Source organism: Leptidea sinapis, chromosome 24, assembly GCF_905404315.1.
Source record: "Leptidea sinapis chromosome 24, ilLepSina1.1, whole genome shotgun sequence".
In the NCBI taxonomy this organism is placed as follows: domain Eukaryota; kingdom Metazoa; phylum Arthropoda; class Insecta; order Lepidoptera; family Pieridae; genus Leptidea; species Leptidea sinapis.
This window is the reverse complement of record NC_066288.1, coordinates 6716730-6737309: the sequence shown is the minus strand read 5'-3', so window position 1 is coordinate 6737309 and position 20580 is coordinate 6716730.

Here is a 20580-nt window from a genome sequence, read left to right as displayed (position 1 = left end):
CAGAATTTTTGGGTTTTTCAAGAATCCTGAGCGGCACTGCATTGTTATGGGTAGGCCGTATCAATTACCATCTGAGCTGAACATCCTGCTCGTCAGGTCCCTTATTTAAAAAAAAATGCTTTACTGAAAACATAGTACACGTACCTGCAAGCTTATAAATGCGGAACACTTTCTGCCTATTTCCGGAGATTGTGATAATCTATACATTTACGATAGCGCAAGTAAGTACCTACTTAATTTTTTGTAAAAAAATTATCACAGATTATTTGATTCAATACAAAGTAAGCGAACTTTAAACCTTCTCTTTTTTATCAATCGCAGTGAACTTTTACAGACATTCAATCAAAAATTCCGTTTCGATGAGTCGAATAAACTACTTCACATTTTAATCAAATGTTTGTTTTGAAAGTAAACGTCGAACCAATGAATAATATTTTATCAATCCACGAGTTGGTATGAACACGTTTGCATAATGTAGTATTTTGTTTGGAATGATTTTAGCAAAATATCGCAGTGCAAAGTATTCTAATGTTGATAGATAGTTTAATAATGAATGTGAATTCGTTTTTGGAAAGTAATAAATAAATTAAATGAATGTGACAGAATATAAAATTTTTCTCCGAAATCACTGACCCGTATAAATACCACTGGCTGTTCCATATGATGTTTAATATATAGCAAATTTTCTGTGCTTACTTGAAGCGCCACTCGCGAGCTTCCAGAGAACTAATTTTGACGTATAATATAAATGACAGCGAGAGAATGTATAGTACTCTGAAGTATTGCATTTTTAATTAATTTCGTTCGTTTTCCATGCTATTTATACTTCAAGAATCGACCTAATAAAGTACACATTTTTTTGTAAATAGTTTCCCACCGTCTATCGATGTTTGCTGAGGTTGTCATCACTAGTTTTAGTACCGCAGACTCTCGCTACATGGCCAACAGCGCCAAAATGGCGAATATCAAACATACACAAAAGCACTATGACAGCCGCCAGTCCAGTGGTATATATGTAGTAGGTCTATTTGTCCGAAATCAATTTGCGACGACAGGATGTCAGCTTGGTGGTACCGACGCAATGTTATGTACCATTCTGTTTGTTGAAGGTCGCCTTAGCTAGTGAAATTATTGGACTAAAAAGACTTACACATTTTATGTCATAAAAGTGTCAGTCAGCACTAATTGATGTACAATAAACCACGACTTACAACCACGCTCAAAAATAGTTTGTAGCAAAACTCTGCCTACGCGTCTATTAGGCATAGCTTTCGTTCAGTTATGTTTCGACCGAGCTTCGAATACAACGCCACGCAAAGTGTTCAGTGAAAAACTTTCGAAATAACAGCATATCCAAACGTACGTGCCCCTTTGAATTAACATAATTTTGTAAATAACTTGACGTTTTTAATCTTTTTTGCTAAATAATTAAGTTTCAATGACAAGCTCCTTTGTATAGGAAGCCAGATAGATTATGGTTACCAAAACGGTGCCTATTTCTACCGTGAAGCAGTTATGTGTAAACATTACTGTGTTTCAGTCTGAAGGGTGCCGTACCTAGTGAAATTACTGGGCAAATGAGACTTAACATCTTATGTCTCAAGGTGACGAGCGCAAGAATCCTGAGCGGCACTGCATTGTAATGGGTAGGGTGTATCAATTACCATCAGCTGAACGTCCTGCTCGTCTCGTCTCACATTTTCATAAAAAAAATTGCTAAAACAAAATGTTCTTGTCTTGTGTTCTAGTCCGCCTCGCGCGTGACGTAGTGTTACTACTTCTAATGAGCTTATACATTACTTTGTTAAAAGTAAATGTCAAAGTCAAATAATATTTATTCCATAAGGCTAAAACTAAGCGCTTTTGAATAGTCACTATAAATATTTCTTTTAAATTACTAATTTTATCATATTATGTTCGGAAAAAGTTGAGCTCGTGAGGAGAACATACAAGAAACTCAACGGCTACTCTGTTCAATCAAATACACTATTTTACAATAGCTGTAATATACATAACAAATTAAATTGTTAGGTCCTGCGTCCAATATATAAATCGTGTTTAAATAATATAAATTATTTCATAAAAAGTAAAAAATAATAAGCTGTATAAATATAAATTATCGTATATTGGATGCATCAACCATTAGAGCTTGAATTCATTGTTCGTGTAAGAAAGCTTCGAGAACATGATGGTCGTGATTACTATCATAATTAATAATTGCATCCAACAAATACAATGATTAATAAACTATAACAGGTCGACCTGGCACCACAAGCAGCACCCGTTCCCGAGTTGAAGCATGGACCAGCCATCGTTACCTTCGCACTTGAGGGAAGCATTTGAGGGAAAGAGACGACCTGGCACACGACGCCGCCATAAGCAATGCCACTCGGTGAGCATTACGAACCATGTTGAACAACCCACAAAGATTCTATATAATGCAATTACAATGGATTCGATATAAACCAAAAGAATACCTATATTATATTTATGTAACATTCATTTGAACCTTACTACTTACCACGTAATAATCTGTTTATTTGAATAAATATTTCAATATTATCCGAATAAGTTATTGTATACGTATTAAAAACGCTTGGACATTTCTTGGATATCATAAATTTAATATATGTTAATATAATTCAAACCAGTTAACTCAAAATAGGTTCTTTACTACACCGAGAACATAGGAAACAATATGCATATTTTTGAAATAATTATGGATTGATTTCAAAAATGATCCCAAATTCTCTCTCTACTTTTTTGAGAACTTTGAAAACGATATTCATGTTGTTTGAATCATTGCATGGCGGCCATTTTGGATTTAGTAAATTACCCCCAGTTTATTCTTTAATATCCTGAAAATGTATCTAACATCCAAATTATTGTAATTATAATTTTGGATTTCAAAAATGATCCCCGACTCGTTCTCTACCTTAAAAACGGTATCCGTCTTGCAGAAATCATAAATTTGTATTACAAAAAAGATTCCAAATTTGTTTTTTTTAATTTCACTAATAATCACAAATTTCGTTGTACGTCATTCCGAGAAGCATGGACACTCTTTCCTTCAATAACTTTTTTGATTGACATTTGTTGTATGTGTACTACCTAAAATTGCGCTCCCTTGGGAACTCTAAAGAAATTCGGGATAGCATACTTTCTATTTTCTATTCTGTACCCACTACAATGTGTAAGTAAAACTTGTATTATGATAAAAACAACTTTTGCCCAAAACTTTATTAAATTATAACTCTATAACAATATAAGTAATCGAGAATAATATAATATTATGAAGGAAGTTCTGTTCTTATATCTCCAATAACATTGTAATCGACGTAAAAAAAGTTAAAAATAATCTACGTACATGATAATATCAGTTATAATAATAATCATAACTTTTTGAAATAAGTCGTATATAAAAGTATACACAAGGGCGTTGAATTATTAAGAAAAGCTTTGATTTTCATCGCACAAAGAGTTTTCTCGGCTATTCGTCGTTCGTATAGATTAAGAATGCGCCGAGCCGTTCCAAGTTTTCACACACGCACTTCCGTCTAAATTCTGTGTAATGTTTTGTATACCTACCTTGTAGACCTACAGGGGTATTTACCTTAACAACTCCTTTGTTTCTTAGAGAGTATAACAATCCACTGCGGGTTCTCCAGTTCAAAGATCACTTGACGTGTGTTTTTGAATTCATAATATTATGATCTCACATTTATTCTATGTTTCATAAGGTTGGCAATGCTTTGTGATTTCTCGACTGGTGTTACAAGAGAGGTGATCACTTAACACTTACGTGACCCGTGTGCTTATTTGATCTCTTTTTCCTTGAAAATAATTGTTAATAATGTACAAGGAATAATATGATGCAATTTTAATGAAAATAATAACTATGAAATTGAAATTAACAGGAAAGGTGTGGTTCCAAGACTCAGATGTATTGTGTCCCTCGACCTCGTCTTGTGCCTAAAAATTGCACCCTCGGTAGGAATCACCGATGTTCTTCAAATCAATGTACTATCATTACTTTTAAGTTACCATGTTTAAGATTAAGAACACACGCTGGTGTGAAGTCAGTATATTTTAAAAAGTTTTTTACAAATTTCCAGGTCACAATATACAACTTAACTTTCTTATGTTAAGTTAGGTTAGGTTTGACCAGTGGGAGGCTCCTTTGCCCTGTGCAAATGCAAATAAAATGCCGGCTAGATTATGAATACCACAACGGCGCTTATTTCTGACGTGAAGCAGTTATTTGAAAACATTACTGTGTTTCGGTCTGAAGGGCGCCGTAGTTATTGAAATTACTGGGCAAATATCTTACGTCTCAAGGTGACGAGCGCAATTGTATTACCGCTCAGAAATTTTGGGTTTTTCAAGAATCCTGATGGCCACTGTATTCTGGGCAGGGCGTATCAATTACCGTCCTGCTCGTCTCATCCCTTATTTTCATAAAAAAGTAGTTCAACTTTTCACCGTACAGTAACTGATAACTCCTTTTGAGCAGCACTAAAACAACATCAGCGTAGTCAGTCCTAATACATTTAATTAATAAGGGTAAATGTTTCATAATGTAGATTATTACTTTAAATCGCTACTTAGAAAATCAAGACTTATTATGAAAAAAATGTGGAATATAAGAAAGTAATTATTCCTATTTCTATATATTATGTGTAAATTATTTTAATTCTTAATTTGACCCTACCGAAATTTCACTCAACATATTTGTGATGCCAACTGAAAATTAATGTTTTTCTTTCAACCCGTAACCCTTGGGTTAAAATAGCATGAACATTACTTTAGCCGAAAATACTTTACACCGACACGGGTAAGCTCACTAGCGTATTCATAATGAATAGTTTCGTTCATCTCAAAACAAACCCGGTAATGTTTTGGCAGCAATCCACAACGGATTTTCTTGTTTTGTTAAGTATTTACGTTGTTTCGAAAGGTGTTATCTGAAACATACCATGGACAAAACTGATTCATAACCCACTATGCTGATAATTCTTTTAACTTTAGCATGGTAACAGGGGTGCCGCAACACCCCACGCGGGCAATCACGTGCTGATTTATTGAAAATTATTTGTTGTCTCGCTCTAGCATTTTGTGCATTCTTTTGCCTTACCGTGAGGGCAGGGGTGGGACAGACGCCTTAAAGTGACGTTTTCAGAAGACTGTAGTGCCATCTGTTAGTTGGCCCGAAAATGAAAGCTTTGTCAGCTGTCACTCGCTTTGAAACCTTTCAACTTTTCTTTGTGTCACTGCCCACTGGTTATAAAATGGCTGCTACTTCTAGCGTTTGCGCATGTATGTAGCTCACGTGTTCCATTTTGCGTAATTACACTACTAAATCTCTATCCTTTATGTTCTATATTGTGACAAAATTAAATAACTAACTCTACGCGCAATTTCAATATTTCTTATAATAAAAATTGCAATACCTACATTAAAAAGTAGAGTTAGTTATTTAATTGCGTCACAACATAAAATATAAAATTTTATAATTTCGAGCTTATATATAGTTATTTTCGGGGCCAATATCCAGATGGCGCTAGTTTTCAAATAGACAGCTCATAATGCATAGAGAGGGCTCTCTTTTCGCTATATATTATTATACTCTTTGCGTGCGGGCGTGAGCCGTGAGTCATCAATAGCCGTTGCGCGGTGGGAATGGCAATACGTCAATTTCGTTCTACAGCGCGTGGGGTGATGCGTCAACCCTATTACTGCTATTTACGTAGGTATTTTCTCTTGTTACTATATTTTTTATATGTTATTTTCAGTTAATTATGGCGTTTCATAATGATGAAGAGATTAAGCGGTACTTAATTTATATTGCTGAAGATGATGAGAGTGAAACAGAGCCATTAGAGACGGAGGAGTCTTCTGAAAATGAAGAAAACGTCTTCGTGCATTCTGAGGAAGACGCATTTTTTGGTCAGAAGAAGATGATGTTTTTTTTTTTTGTCACAGCTAAGAGAGAGTATTTTGACTAAAAAATATTGAGCTAATATAGCGAATAATTCCGGTGATAGTGCTTTTTGGTTGACCGCAGCCGTTAGCAGATCCGGTTGGCAATATGACGATCGGCGATGTATGAAGTCTTGCAATAATAAACGGCCAATTACGTCGTCATAAATATAGCCAACCGGACTGGCTAACCGCTGCGGTTAGCCGAATAGCACATCACCTACCGCATTCGCTATCAAAGCTCAATATTTTATACTAAACAACTCTTTAATAGTTCATTATTTATAATTATTAAATTTGAATTTATAATATTGAAACTTTGCAGTTTGTAAGTTGTTACAATATTTATGGCCAAACTAGTTATATATATATATATAGACTGTTGGCTCGAATGTTCATCACATATAAATGTTATTTTGTTCATTTTATCACCACACTGGCTCGTCAGGTGGACACTTTAATATTATTGGTACCAATTTAAGGATCACCTCAAATAAAAATGAATACAATAATGAAAAAAGAACAGGAACGATAAAAAAATATCGCATAAATGCATACATTACCAAATTTGGCCTGACATGGAAGTACTGTTCTCACTTCGCTGGGCGGGCGCTCCCCAGTACCAGCTTCTTCCATTTGACTGCATACAACGAAGAGCGGCTCGAATCATTGACGATCAAGTTACCTCCGATCGGCTTAGTTTTTCACGTTGCGTAAATATTTGTGACATTAGGTCAAAATATGCAATTCTATTGCTTCATGTTGCCGTCTGGCATTCCATAGTCACACATATTATGAGAAACTTCTTGCCTCGGACAGCCACTTTGTGGAATCAATTAACGCCTAAAGTTTGCCCGAACTGATTTGATTTAGGGAACTTCAAGTGTACAGCATGCTGCCAACCAAAGGCCGGTAACGCATCTAACAATATCAATAGAATTGTATACACAATGAAGTAACTCTACTCTTAAATATAAGTTCAATATAAATTATAAGTCACATACAAATTCAATTGTAATTTGAAATAGGATCGATGGGCATGTCACAGCCAATAGATTAATTTGCCGTTAAATTAATAGTAGGTCCTTTGACTCTCGCCTCGGAGTTTCCTGCCGTGTTTGATCCTCGTCCGCCACGAACCAATGAGTGTGTGTGAACAAGAGAACATGAGGTGCGGTAATTACATATCCATCAGGTGATATTCATTTATGTTCATTTGTTCCTCTTCCATAAAAATACTTTTTACTAAGCTTTATTTCATGGAACTTATTTATTTATTTATTTAAGATTACCTACAGAAACTACAACATACATTCCACTATAATTACAACATACTTAAAAAATGATAATTGCGATTCTACTTACAGGCAATCGGACATGCATAAAACATAATTTTATGACGATTGTTTGTCGGCTATAAAATAATAACAAATTATATAAATCTAACAAATATTTTACATTTACTTCTACACATATAAGAAGAAAAATATATAAGAACATATTTAAATTAAATTAGTAAATAAAAAAACACATACGTTAATTGTCGGCTAGATACTAATAACGTATTATATAAATCTAAAACATATTCTACAACTATTTCTACACAAATAAAAAGAAAAGTACACTTAAAGAACAAATTTAAATTATATTATTATTTAAAAAATTACAAAGCCTACGCCTAAATTCATTTTCAGAATTATGGTTAATGTCTAAACCCTCAATCCTTGAAGATAGATAATTGTATGACCGCGAAAGCCTTACTAATTATTTAAGTGTCGTTGGCCTACATGAGCGGTAAATTGGATGAATGGATTTCCTTTTACATTTACTGAAGAGGAAGGTCTTTAACCAGTGTGTGTTGCCAGTGATGACATGCGGAATGCAGACGTGGTCGCTAACTATGGGCCTTATGAGGACGCTTATTGTCGCTGAGAGGGCAATGGAGAGGGCTCTGCTCGAAGTTTTCCTGCGAGACCGAATCGGAAATGAGGAGATCCGTAGGAGAACCACAGTCACTGACATAGCACAGATGGTTGCAAAACTGAAGTGGCAGTGAACAGGGTACATATCACGAAGTAAAGTGCTCGAATGGCTATCACGTACCGAAAGACGTGGTGTTGGTAGGCCTCGCAAAAGATGGACCGAAGATCTGGTTAAGATCGCCGGAATAGGTTGGATGAGGACAGTGCAGGACAGATCGTCATGGCGACCTTTGAGGGAGGCCTTTGTACAGCAGTGGATGAATAATGATAATGATATTTACTGACCTAAAAACATAAGTTTAGTAACATAATCTCACGAAACTTGACCAAACTTAACTGAACGTTACAAAAAAAATATTAATTTCAACAAAAATTGCTAAACGGTCTTCAGCCATCTAATTAACGTTCAGCTTTTTCATTAAATAATAATTAAAGAAACATTAATTTAAAAAACATCATAGCGCTTTCACAGATGAATAAAGAAAACTTATACTTAGCTATTCAAAACACACACTATGTGAATAATAATCGGCGAGTGTGGAAACAAAGCAAAAAAAGTTTTCGTTTCCCCCGCCTCGAACATTATAGTTTTTACATTCATCTATCAATTACTCTTTTGACACTTGGGTGTACGAAATGACACAAACATTACACGCCCGCGCTGAAATGATTTATCTAGTCGTATTAAATATCAACCATTTGTTTTACAATATTCTGGGACAGTATTTCAATCATAAACTCAGTATACTGGCGTAATAGACTAACCCCCTTATTCATAATGGTCCGCTAACTTTAAACAGCCGCTAAGGAGTTAATATCCGTTAAAACACAGAAAAATAACGATAAATACACTAAAATTAAAACGCGGTCCAATTTGACAGGAGATTAATGGACACTTACCCCCTTATTCATAATAGTCTGCTAACTTAAAGCATTGCTAATTCTCACTCTGTCTACTTCTATTGACCTAAGTCAGAATGAGAAAAAACACTCCTTAGCGGCTTATTAAAGTTAGCGGACCATTAAGAATAAGGGGGTCAATTTCAAAGCGGTTTCGTGGTCTTCATCTATTCCGTCTCTTTCTCACACCTAGGTTTTTATGTAAGGATAGTTCTCACTTTTACACACGGTTCGTCTATTTCGGTAGTAAAATAGGTTTATGATTTCAACAAGTTCTTTTCGACGAAAAATTATTATAAAGAGCCTGTTTTAGATCAGATAACTAGGACTTTCAAATAAAAGTGAGATTGAGTATGTTGCGGGTAATTTTAATTAAATCTAATGTAATTTTTCGATAAAGTCGCCTTTAAGCATACTAAAACTGTATCTTCGGAGTCAGTGATTCCTCGACAAATGACAATGACAAACGAAACAAAAATTAAAAATTAAATGTGAATGTATGTGTGTGTGTGTGTGTGTGTGTGTGTGTGTAATTCTTAGTGAGTAGGTTACAGTAGACTTTCCGTTTCTGAATATGATAATTGTTTAAGATAAGTGGTGGTTTTCTTTTTTACCTCAAAATTGCTTAGTGTGTAGATAAAAGTCTTCTCATGAATCTTATTGTAAAGCTTAGAGGAGAGAGCATCATATTGACGTTTTGCGAAGGCCGTTTTACATTTTATTATGGGACATATATGGGTGCGGCGTCGTTCAAGAACAGTCACGTTGAGGGGTAGGGTCGCATGTTTTCTTAATACACTCCGAAGAATATATAGTTGCCGGGCCGTTAAGACTTGGCATTCTGAGTAAAGGAGGTTGGTAGAGTATCGGATAGGTTTATAAAGCATTATCTTTAGAATAGCTCTTTGAGCTCTTTCCAGACTTAACATAATAGTTACGCGGGCTCCACCCCAAACAGGGATACAATAGGTCAAAAGTGATTGGCATAAGGCAAGGTATACAGTTTTCACCGTATTGGGATCAGTCAAGTGTCGTAACGTCTTAAATATGTATATTAATTTCCGCAGCCTCACTTTTAACGCTTCTATTTGTGTATGCCATTTTAGGTTAGAGTCTATGTGGATTCCGAGGTATTTTACGCTGGAGACAATATTGAGAGAGGGGCAGTTACAGGTGGGTGTTATTGGATGACAAGTATGTATAATAATATTTGAGTTTTCAGGTGGAACCGAGGAAGCAGATGTTAAGGAAAAAGGAAGAATTTGTGTTTTCCGGATATTTAGTCTGAGTAAATTAGTTGAAAGCCAATCGGCCACGATGTTAATCGCTTCTTGGGCGTGCTGTTTGGCACTACTCCAGTCATTACCATGTACAACGAGTGCGGTGTCATCTGCATACGCGTATATGCTGCAGTATGGTATGTTTAGTTTGCACAGATCGTTGACATACAGCTGGAAGAGTGTAGGTCCCAAGATACTGCCCTGCGGGACACCGTGGTCAATTAACTCCGTGTCACTGATATGCTTGTCTATTTTCACACTCTGTTGCCGATTCAAAAGATAACTCCGGAAAATTCCCAGCGCTTGACCTCGAATTCCATAACGCTCTAACTTAGTGATTAAGGTCGGAATTGATACCGTGTCAAAGGCTTTGGAGAGATCTAAGAAGATTGCAAAACATTTTATTTTATTATCAAGTTTACTCACTACGTTACTAATAAGATTTGTGGTTGCAATTTCTGAAGATATACCCTTTCTGAACCCGAATTGATTTTTAGCTATTACGAGGGGAGGTCAAAAAGTTCGCGGAATGACTGGGAAAAAAGATGAAATGATACATTATGTTATTTTTCCTTTTCAATATATTCCCCCTTAACACGAATACATTTTTGGGATCTGGCATATAACTTATTAATACCGTCGAAAAAATAGGTTTTGTCTTGGGCGTCAAAATACGCCGAAATCGCCGACTTGACTTCATCATCGTCTCTAAATTTTTTTCCACGCAGCTCTTTCTTCATCTTTGGGAATAAATAAAAATCGCTAGGGGCCAGGTCTGGACTGTAGGGTGGATGGCGTAGTTGTTCAAAACCGCATCGATGAATGGCAGCCGTCGCAACATGACTCGTGTGAACGGGCGCGTTGTCGTGCAAAAGGAGTACACCTTTTGTCAGTTTTCCTCTTCTTTTTTCTTTAATAGCTTCTTTTAATCGGTCCAATAGGGAAGCGTAGTACTCTCCCGTTATAGAAACACCACGTTCTTTATAATCGATCAAAAGAATACCTTCAGTATCCCAAAAAATAGTCGCCATGATCTTTCCGGCCGATTGCGACACTTTAAATTTTTTTGGGGGTGGTGTGCCTTTTTTGTGCCACTGCATCGACTCCTGCTTTGACTCAGGCTCATAGTGGTGAACCCAAGTTTCATCACCGGTTACAATTCGGGCCATAATTTCTTCCCTAACTTCTCCACAGCGGTCCAAATACTCGCGGGAACAGTTGACGCGCTCACGTTTTTGCAGCGGCGTGAGCATTCTCGGGACCCACCTTGAACACACTTTACTCATGCCAAGATGTTGATGAAGAATATTTAAAATTGTGGTTTCTGATACTCCAACTGATGCTGCAAGTTGTTTCTTCTTCAACCTTCCGTCTTCCAATACAAGTTTTTCAACTTTTTCAATGATTTCCGGCGTAGTGGCCTCAATGGGCCGTCCAGGTCGAGGATCATCTTCAATTGACTCCCTTCCTTGCTTGAAAAGGCCGTGCCATTTGTAAATCATGGTTTTACCAGGAGCAGAGTCTCCGTAAACAGCTAACATCTCTTGCAAAATAGTTTGAGGCGTTTTTCCTTGTTTGGTGAGGAACTTTACGACGGCGCGATGTTCAATTTTCTCCATAGTGGCTAGTTTGTTCCCGATTTACTTGTTCACTCGTTTGTAACTCGAAAGCTAATGACCCAATTAGGCTAGAAATTGGCATATATAGTAATTATGAGTTACTCAAGTAGCGGCTACCTGGAGGAGCGACCTCACCCCCGCCAACCCCGCCATTCCGCGAACTTTTTGACCGCCCCTCGTATGTCATATTTATTGAGAAATTTAACAAGATGGTTGTTAAGTATCCTTTCCAGGACCTTGGACAGGACTGGTAAAACCGAAATCGGCCTATAATTAGATACGTCCCCTTTATCCCCTTGTTTATAAATGGGACTGACTAAGGCTCTTTTCATTACATCAGGAAACACACCCGTAGATATGGAAATGTTACAGATATGTGTGATTGGAGGTATCAGGACTTTTTTGGACGCTTTGATTACCAAGGGTGTGATTCGGTCCCAACCCGGAGCAGAGTCGTCTCGTAGTCCACAGATTATGCGTTCAACTTCATCAGTACCAATCTCAAGGAGAACAAGGGAGTTGGATTGTGTGGAGGTTGTCAGCGACTCCATTCTTGTGGTATTGGGAACAATCTTAGCTGCTAGATTTTTAGCTAAACTCACAAAGTGCTTATTAACTGCATTAACTGCAATATGAGGATCATCGTATAAGGTAAGGAGAGGCTGTGAGGACTCTGGTTTCCGAGTTGAATTGAAATTTGTAGCAGTTTTAACCACCTTCCACATGGCTTTTGGATTTTTATGTGTTTTCAAAAACTCATTTTTTTTGCAATTCACGTTTCAGTTTATGCAGAAGGTTACTCAGAAAATTACGGTATCTTTTATATGTTGTATCAAGAATGTGATTAGTAGGGTTTTGACGTAATTTTTTATGTAAGTTGTCTCTATTACGCATACATCGAAGTAGACCTGGAGTTATCCAGGGCTTTATGTTATGTCTTTTTCGAGATGTGACTATTAAATTTGTAAAAAGGCTCATAGTGTTGGTAATTATAGAAGTTAGTCGGTTAGTTGCCAAATCTGCGTCCATAGTAGACATGATAGAGGAAAAGTCGGATGTATCGAGTGCCTTCCGAACACCTTCATAGTCTACGCTAGTTTTAGTCCTGTTTGAATTATCGCCATGATGTAATCGACCACGGTCGATGCTCAGCATAATGGGAAGATGATCAGTTATAGGGGAATCAAAGACTATAGCTTTAGAAGTGAGGTTTGTTTTTAAGAGTATATGATCCAAGCAATTGTGTATTCTAGTAGGGAATGTGTGGGCCGGTAATAAACCTAGAGCAGCCGTAGATGTCAGGTAGTAATCCGAACATCTGTCGGTATTATTGGGCTTAATGTCTATATTTATATCCCCCAATATGGCAATATTTTTAAACGTATCTAAGCTGGAGACTACAGTTGTAAGAGAATTTATGAAGTTGTCTATGTTGGAATATGATGGGGAGCGATAGATACCGATAAACGCAAAATCTTTACCAATGGTACATATTATGCAATTTCCATCCTCAAATTTAGGTTCCCAGACTATAACGTCCAAATATTGTTTAACGTACATCACTACGCCGTCGTTCTGCAGTTTGTTATTGTGGGTACAATATGAAGCGTAACCATCTAGTGGCGGTAATTGATGGGTATTTTTAAGCCAGCACTCACTTAGAATAAGAATATCAACGTCCGAGCCCAACCTGCTAAGAAAAACTGTCAGCTGATCAAAGTTTTTATTTATACTCCTGATATTTATATGAAGGCTTTTAATACATCTAGCGGGGCTACCTATTATTTGTAAGAATTGATCGTGTGAGCACTGAAAGGAGTTTGCGACACTAAAAGCATCTATTTCGTTTGTGATTAGATCAAGCATTGCAAAGATTTATCAACAAAATATAGCACGGACAAGGACGGCTAGTGTAAAGTGTATTTTTAAATATATAAATTTTCAAATAAATAGGTTTATGTTTTTCAATTATCTTAAATAAGAGATTATCTGAATTCATGAATAAGTTATTAATGCTAAAATAGTCATAAAGTATGTAAATCGAATTTGTGTATGTTATGATTCTGTTTTTAGAAACGTGATAAGTGTGTGTTGCAATTATTAAAAAAATAGAGTTATAAAGAGATATTTGTGTGAGTTTATAATGTTCGTGTAAGAAGTGTGTTTTACATGGTTTGTTTGTAATAAAATGATAGATTTTTCTTAACACATCTAAAATACCCGTACTGCAGTGACTACATAGCTATTGAATTTACGTATCACTTATTGAATATCAGAATCTATACACATTCGAAGTAGTATGCCATAGACCTGAGAAGAATCTATAATAACGATATTAAGTATTCTTACAAACTTAATAAATTTAATTTTATTAATCACACGACCCTTAAAAGTCTCCCTTCCCTTACCTTTGCTTATCTGTTGCAGTTGTTTGCTGTTGCCACCTAATATAACACAATTCACACACTTTATTAGAAGCCGGACGAGATAGTCTTCGTCCTGTAATCGTTTAACACCACTCACACACACATCACAAATCACACACCTACAATAACACTACAAACAAATAGTCACACTTATACACATACATTCACACATATTTACAAACACACATACATACATATATCACCACACCCGGCGAGTGCGAAGTCTTCAATCGTAGAGTCCTTTGGACTGGCAGATATATTAGATCGTTAGAGATCATCTCTTCATCCGCCCTAGTGAGCAGGCGGTCCGAGGTTCGAATCTACTTACGAGACGCTCTGCACCTGTGAACTACATTTTCGGCCTTCAGGCCCCCGCCCGGCTTCGCTTCGCTAAAGCTTTTAGGGCTAACAGCACAAAGGAGGTTTTAGTCGGTAGGGGATGTTTACACCCGAGCTCGATATATGGGCCCCGTTTCGGAGTCTTCAATAAGTAGATGTATTTTCCTCCTCTCCAAAAAAAAAGTCTACACTTAATGTCCGATCGCTTTAGTATTAATTTGAGGTTAAAAAATAAAACGACCGAAGTAAATCAAACGTGTAATACATTTATGTTATAAAGAGATAAAATTTCACATATTTTTTTTGTAAATATTAGACATTTTCGATACAAATAATTTCAGCACAGTAGCCGCTTACGCATATACATAAACACTCATTTTCATCTAATAGCTCGGCTAACTTCACATGTATAAATAATGGTAGCTTGATTAGAATATATAAGTTTCTTCCCTTTATAGACATTAATATGCTGTTGGTACAAGTTCAAAGCGCGTCATATAATTTTTGTTTGCAACTTCGTAATAAACTCAATATTTTTTTATGACAATAAGGGACGAGACGAGCAGAGCGTTCAGCTGATACTATTACTATATACTATTACAATGCAGTGCTGATCAGGATTGTATAAAAACTCAAATTTCTGAGCGGCACTACAACTGCGCTTGTCACCTTGAGACATGATGACAAGATGTTAAGTCTCTCGCTTAGAATTTTTGGGTTTTTTACGAATCCTGAGCGGCACTGCTTTGTAATGGGCATGGCGTATCAATTACCTTCATCTGAACGTCCTGCTTTGTCCCTTATTTACATAAAAAAACATAATATTATTCATAGGCAATATTTTTCACAAACCCATTCTTAATTTTTTCGTATTACCGTCATTATGCTCACCACTGCTGCACTCAATATCTGGAGAATTGCAAGCATACGTAGCTGTATAAACGTTTTTTTATGACATCAAGGGACGAGACGAGCAGGATGTTCAGCTGATGGTAATTGATACACCCTGCCCATTACAATGCAGTGCCGCTTAGGATTCTTTAAAAACCGCGTATAATGTATGATATAAATAGGCAACAGTTGTCTTGAAAGAAATTAGTACTTATAACACTTCTATTACTGGTCATAATATGTAATGTGAGTTGCTCAATGAAACTTATCTCTGTCCTATCCATGTATTGTACCAAATACAGCCGTTTAAATATTGAAACTGTGATATTTTACTATGCAGAAATTCATTTATTGAGCACACCTAAATTCTATACAGCTGTAAAAAAACTTATAATTTTAATCAAGCACCGTTAAAGAGAAATGAAATGTTATGACACAGACTAACACACAATAGGCAAGGTACAAGGAAATAATTGATAATCTGTAACTTATGATGCCTGGAAATTATGTAGGGTAGAGGTAAGGTGAATCATGTCTTATGGGAGAAAAGTTGAGAAAGTGTCCAGCTTATGCTGTAAATAACAGTTCAAAAAGCTTCCACAATGGCGCTGGGGTTGGCACACGGTATGGTATGAATGTAGCAATTGTAAACGAATTGAAGTATGCCAAGTTAAAAAAAATATTATTGTCGTCTAAAGTTGTTAATTATTGAAAATTTCAACAACTTACGCTATACAAAATAATGTTGTAAATATAACCTTAAATAATTATTATAGGGAAACGTGCACCTAGAGTGATTATGTGATAAGTATTATTTTATATTTGGTGCTTCATTTAAGTTCTACCCTGATGTTACTACAGCGCCACCCTAAATTAATGCATTTTGACGGACACTTTTTCATGTACATAGATGATTCTCCTTGCCTCTCTCTCCATAACAAATAATTATAAAAATGATAAAAGTGCGAGGAAAAATATTAAAATAATACACCTTTATATAAATTTTTAATAGTATATGACTATATAAGCTTTTCATAAGACCTTAGGACGAATTAATAATGATAAATGAACATACGATGAAAAATAATAATTATGTAGATGTATTAATACATATTTTAAAGCATAATAAATTTAGCAAATTATGATCCAGCCCATTACCTCTGGTCAATTGTAATCTCTATGGATGATTATCATAAGAAATTAGGGCCTTACAAATAAACTTGGCTAAAAAATAAAGTTATACCGAAGAATAAACCAAGAATATGCAAAAGGTTATATATCATTGAGAACACTGTCAGTACAACACTGACCTGTATAAATAACACTGGACATGCTGTTCCATTTGTTTGACAGCAAATTTTTTATGCCTGAAGCGCCACTCACGAGCGTCCAGAGAACTAATTTTGACGTATAATACAAATGGCTGCGAAGGAACGTATAATAGCCTGAAGTATTTTTGCATTTTGAATTAATTTCGTTAGTTTTCCTTGTTACTTACTTCAATAATCAAAGTTATGAAGTACCCTTTTTTTTTGTAAACAATTTCCCACCATCTATCGATGTTTGCTGAGGTTATCATCAATAGTTTTAGTACCGCAGACTCTCACTACAGCGCCAAAATGTCGAATATCAAACAGGCACAAAAGCGTTTTGATAGCCACCAGTCATAATATAGTAGAGGTCAGTGCTATCAATTCCGAATGTCAAACAGCCTTGTAAGTAAACGCGGGAAACGTTATACGTCCGAATAAACCAATCTGCAGACTGTCTATTAATTGTAAACATATTTCATAGTCTTGGTTTACTCTCGGTTATAATTTTATGCCAATTTTATTTGAAAGGCCAGTAGTGACTACTAATGATTGAGTAAAAACACTTCGAATTACAATTATTGAGAATTATACCGTTGGAAAACCAAAAAGACAAACTTACAATCACACTGAGTGGGTAAATAAAATGTTTCCATCGAAATCTTGAAATTTTAGTTGAATGAGTTGCCATAATATATTGTAATTGAAATAATTTGTAAGTTGTATTAAAAATATGAACTTCTAACTTATCTGTTTTGGAATGAGCAACCTTAGAGTTTCTTGCTCATTATTTTCTAAGGAATTTTGGCCTTTCGAATGGGCTTTATGAAAAAAAAATACATATTTCAAGTGTGTGTAATATGATTTACCAATGAAATAAAATATTTTTGATTTTATTTGATTTGATTTGACTTCCCAATCGGCTCGTGATGTAATAAAAGCCTAGGTATAAATTACGATTGGTAACTTCTGCAAGATGTTGAAACAATAATCTCGTAATAGAGCAAATCAAAATTTGCGATTGAATATATAGACATACATACATACACAAAATACATAGTTGAGAACATTTCAGTCTCAACAGTATTGACATTTATAAAGCATTTACTGCAGAGAGCCGTTTCCTTACACTTAATATCTACTTACATTTATATAAAACCTCTACTATTTAATGTTGATATATTTTGGAAAGATTATTTTAAGAATGAAGTTTGGTCAGATATTCCATCTGATAGTTCGTCTCATTATGAAGTCTGTTACTACTAACTAGTTGACATTTGGACTTTATCAATCAATAGGTCTGCTTTAACCCGTTAGAAAATAGCAGAGGTTTAATTTCACATCAAATCGACATACAATACATTTATATTACAATTAAACATGTAAAAGAGTGTATAGCAATAAGGAAGACATCAATAGCCTGCATTATTTTACTGATATATTTAGAAAATATCTTAGCTTCAACAATCATATACAGTGACACGATAAAACAATGGATACTTTGACTATTCTGATTAGTTTAACAGTGTTTGCTATATAGTAATGCACCATCTCGTATGTTTTCAATAGAATTTACAAAACCTGGTTTTGTTGGGAACATTTTCTCAAAAGTCATTTTCCCGAATATCTAATATCACTTATTTTCTCGCACTCTTCGCAATTTTCAAAGAAAAGTTGGTTGCCCATATGGTGATAGTATATAAACAGGTACACAGCACAAAATAGTACATAAATCCTATTATAGTCCCACAGGGTGACAGAAGCTGGCGGGGATGAGGTACTAAGATGTCAACGGGTAGTGGGTGGTATTATGGGGAAGGGAAACGCCTGAGACTACCGTAGCCTGCTACCCGGTCGTTAACGGTCGCGCACGAAGTTGTCGGACTATAGTTAGTATGTGGGAGAAAGGGAAACGTAGACCTAAGTTAAAATTTCATAATCCAATAGGAATAGGAATGGAGTTTATGGGGGTCTATTATTGTGAGAAGAAGAGTATTATATGAGAAGGGGATTTAGATGCACTTAAATCCTAAGATCTATTGTGCCCCCTGACTAAATTATATTCTAAAGACCTATTAAGACTTTTTAGAAGCGTAGGATCCTCAAAGGGTTGTCAGGGCACGTCCTCTGCATGCTAATGGGGGTTACATCAAAATATCTTATTTTACTATACAGTCTCCGACTAGTGTGGCGATTTTGTGACGAATTAAATTTAGTCTTGAATATAAGCTAGCACTAAGCTCTATATTATTCTGGAAGGCGACAATACCTGATCCGTTTTAAAGTATTTTGTCTCTTTTATGCACCTATAAAGACAGTGATAAAACACACTGAGAGACACTTTCTGGAACACGGACTTAAGAGAAATTGCATGAAAGTGTTGATGCAATTTCTGATAGCACTGGCGGCCATCTTGGCATATCTTAGATTGTCTGTCTTTGTCATTTCTCTGCAAGACAAGTTTTTTAATTGAGTCATCTATTATAGTTTTAATAATTGTTTTAGTTGTATTTCGGATTATTAACTTCACTTTGACACAACTTTTCACGTCTGCCGAAGTGATAAGCATCCATTTTTTTTTATTTATAACTGTCTGCGAAGTCATGTAGAACAAATTTACGTAACTTTAACGAATGAAGTTCTTAGCAATTGAACTTGCCGAAAGCTGGCGGTCAAACACAAAACATTGTGAAACTGGAATCCCTGGGGTCGTGTTTCGAAAGAAAATAAAGTATTTCTTGTCCAGCAGGACAATTTTACGTATTTGTATACAATAAATTTCCGTTATACTGATGACACACTGAGGAAAAAAGAGATGGAATCACACACACATATTTTTACACAGTTCGTGTGTGTCACTATTGTAGGAACACAACAAGACCTCGACGCTCCCCTATTGCATCGCACCAGTCAGTCATGACTTGAAGAACAACCGAAACTTGAAGATTTGTTAATATTGATTAAAGCGATGATCACGTGGAAAGTATGCAAAGAACATCATTGCTTTCCTCTTGCTAATTTTTTAGAAGGTTTGTACAGAACATTATGGATTAATGTTTTAACGAAGAAATAGATAAATCATATTATATGAAATTAATATTTTAATTTTAATGTATGACATTATTTATTTAATCTTCATATCATTAAAATTTAATGTCTCAAGCTGACGGGCGCTATTGCGTTGCCGCTCAGAATATTGGGTTTTTCAAGAAATCCTTAGCGGCACTGTAATTTTAATGGGCAGGACGTATCATTTACTACCAGGTAAACGTCTTCCTTCGACTCATGACATTTTCTTATGATATACTCTATACTGTACGAGTATTATTGAGGCTTAGTGATTATTTTAATTCTGTTAAATAAAACACTGTTAATGGAAAATGCTGCCTTTGTAGTGTGCAACCTTCGTATATGGTAGTTTAAGTAGGCTTCTAAGCATTGTGCTCCCTAGCGTCAATCTCTACTAAGGCTTTTTATGTCAATTTTATTCTGCGGTCCAAGACAAAGTTGGTTTAGAATGCGTTCCTAGAATTCAAATTCAACTTAAATAATTAATAAAATAAATAATTTTATTTCCATACTAAACATTACAGAATTAAAATGCTTAGGCGATCAAACAATAGGCAAGACAGCTTCACCTGATATGGGATCATGGATTCATGTATCCAATTTCATTAATTTCATGATGAATTTTAGAAGGTATTTGTTATATTTGAAGGAAATTTATCTGGTTCAGTTAAAAGATCAATACTTAATGTATCAACTAATAATTATAATAATAAATTAATTCTTAATTTCATATAGTCTGAGAGTCAGTTAATTATGCGTATTAAATCTTACAAATCTTATTTTTC